Consider the following 2,955-nt stretch of genomic DNA (forward strand, 5'->3'; position numbering starts at 1 on the left):
GGGGCCAGCTGGCCTAAACAGGAGTGAAGCTACTCCAGCTGGGGTCAGAGCAATGCCTGCATGGTGATGCGCAGAGGCAAAGCCACAGCCTAGTCTGAAAGCAAAGTGAACACAAGTCTGTACCAGTGGTTCCCAAACTTGAATCCCTCAGAGGGCTTTAAAAGACACATTGCTGAGCCTCCCCACCCCTACCAGAGTTTATGGTTCAGTAGATCTCAGTGGGGCCTGAGAATTTGCATTTCTAACAAGTCATCAGGGGATGCCAATAGTAGGGATCCCAGGACCACATTTTGAGAACCCCTGGTTTATCCTGACATTTGACTGTTTAACAAAGGTTCAGAGCTCAGCTTAAAGTCAGACACCGCTTCTTATTCTTGTCTCCATCATCTAATAGCTGTGTGAACTTGGGCAAGTAATTGAGTTAACCTGAGCTTCTATTTCCTCACAAGTGGAACAGAGACATTATAAGCTTGTTCCAAGAAATGGGTCATATAATGTATATTGTGTTAGGCACATTGCCAAGCTCACAGTAAACATTCAATACATGGTTATTACTCTTTCCATTCAAGTCCAACCTCAACGCCCTCTTGCAATCTCTCTGCGTCTGTTAGTACTGATCTCCCAACCCTCTAAAATGCTGCTTTGCTTTCTCTCCCTCCCTTCGAACCTGCCTTTGTGGTAAGGAAACTCCATCTCCCTAGGCCCAGGCGGCCTCCAACTCCGCTAGTAAGCGATCTCGGACCAGGCTAGTCCTCTGGTGCCACCTTGTGGCCTGCACTCACCTAACACCTTGCAGGCTAACCTGTCAAGGTGACGCTTCTGGGCTGCAACTCCAAAACGGAGCATCAGCAAAGGGGCCAGAGATAATGCCCACTCACGCTGCTTGATGACTAAGAAGACCGTGGAGGCAGGGGTCCCAGCCAGATCTGTATAAAGGACAATTCGAATCCTGAGAACCACAAAATGACACAGGTGCTAAGATCAGGACCAGGAGACCAGGAGAGCTCCCTGGCAGCTGATCCCTGGGCAGGAGTCTGCAGGCTTCCACTGCCCTCACACCTGGCCTGGCCAATAGCCTTCTGAGCAGAACTTCTGGACATCTGCCTGTTGACGTTTCTGAGGACTCCAGGGACCTCAGAGCTTATGAGGACTTTCAGGTTGCTCTTGCTGCTACTGCCCAAGCCACATCAGGAAAAAAAGCTATACTATAAGGGACCCTGACATTCCATGCTGGAACTCATTTCTGATGAACTGCTCATTATGCCAGGTCTTTGGGGCCAGAAACCCAGTGGTTTAGCAGGGAAAGGAGCGGGACACAGAGACGTGTAGGCAACCAAATGAATACCCAAATGTTCTGATGTTTTATCTTTCATTTCCATTGACCCCTTTCCTCAGTGTAAGTGGTTTACTGAGGCGTCATGGCTCAATAGCGGGACAATTATTGCAAATTATTTTATTTTGTTAACACTTTATCCATTCCCACTGGAAAGCAGATCTTATAATGACAGTTTGAACAGAACCCATAACTTTGGGGATACTTCTGGTCATTAAAACTTATAAACTTTTCCATCCTTCTGCCAAGTAGCAGACTGGGCAGGGATCCTGACTCTCGAGGCAGAGGAAGGAGAAGAGAGCCTGGTCTAGCCCTGTACGCCTCCTTCTCCCTCACTCTGCAGGTCGTAGAAGAGAGTGGGGTCAGGATCGAGTGCCCCTCCACTCAACTGGCATCCTCAGAGCCCACTCACGTTGGGTCGTGGCTGCTCTCCTGGCAAACACAAATTGGCCCCCATGTGGCAGGAAGGCAAGTGCTGGCTCTCCCACAGGGGCCCTTGGAAGGGGCTGTGAAGACCCTCCAAGCACAGCTCCCTGTGGGAGAGGGAGCTCCAGCTATACACTATCTCCCCACCCTCAGGACCGGGAGTGACCCAATAGTATCTCCTGCTGGCTTAGTGTCTCCCTTCCGTGTGGTTTCCTTTATCCACAGGAAACCTTTACATCTTTGCCCACCAAACAACGTGAATGCAGACTGTTTTCCATGACACTTACTCTTGTCCCCCACACACATGGCCCAGGACAGATCAGCTGTCCCTCTAGGAAATGAAACACCACCTGTCTCTTCTTGTAGGCACCCAAACTCTCCACACATGGTTTTTTGGAGCCTTCCCTGCCCCATGTGGCCTGAGGAAGGGGAACATGCACTCTCCTCTCCCCAATAAGGAGGGCAGAGAAGTGCCTGTCCTGGATGCTCTCACCACACAGAGCCTCCTGACACTGACAGCTCTCTCCCCTCTCTGCATTCTTCCCTCAGAGTGATGAAGTCCTGGGCAGTGAAGAATGAGGAGCACAGCCTGAGACAGCCACCACCTCTCCTGAAGCCTAGGCCAGGAGAGGGGTGCGTTTTAGGCTTCTCTCTTCAGAAAGTGGGTTACTGGTGCCTCTTTGTCCTCAATTTTGGCCCTTAAGTACCAATTCTGGGCAATTGAGAAGTCCCACTCAGCATCTGCTCTCTAGGCAGTGCAGTACCCCTCCACCCAAGCAGTAAAAGGAAAAGCATTCTGATTCTTCTCCAGCAGGGGCCACTACTTCACTCTGGACAGGCTCATTTAAGACTTGCTTGGGTCGACAGCAGTGCCACCCTGAACAAGCCCAATCTCGTCCGATCTCGGAAGCTAAGAAGGGTCGGGCCTGGTTAGTACTTGGATGGAGACCACCTAGGAAGACTAGGTGCTGTATGCATAAAAAATAAAAAATAAGGGTTTGTAAACTGACAAGTTCCTTGCAATCTGTGAGGTCAACCAAGGGTTGCCTTGCCTTAAAAAAAAAAAAAGACTTGCTTGAGCTCATCATTGCTCCATCTCCATGTAAGAACGTATGAAGAAGTTAGGTCACCACGGGCACCCCTTTTCCTCTCCTCTAGCAAAAGAAAGCAAGACAAGGGAGGGACTAAACAAAGAA

General features: G+C 49.9%; 1 pseudogene; it reads left to right on the plus strand.

The window, feature by feature from the left end:
• The first annotated feature begins 2,618 nt into the window (after window positions 1-2,618).
• LOC112484564 lies at window positions 2,619-2,736 on the plus strand (annotated as a pseudogene).
• Window positions 2,737-2,955: the final 219 nt, after the last annotated feature.

The sequence above is a fragment of the Pteropus alecto genome, unplaced genomic scaffold (assembly GCF_000325575.1).
Source record: "Pteropus alecto unplaced genomic scaffold, ASM32557v1 scaffold117, whole genome shotgun sequence".
In the NCBI taxonomy this organism is placed as follows: Eukaryota; Metazoa; Chordata; class Mammalia; order Chiroptera; family Pteropodidae; genus Pteropus; species Pteropus alecto.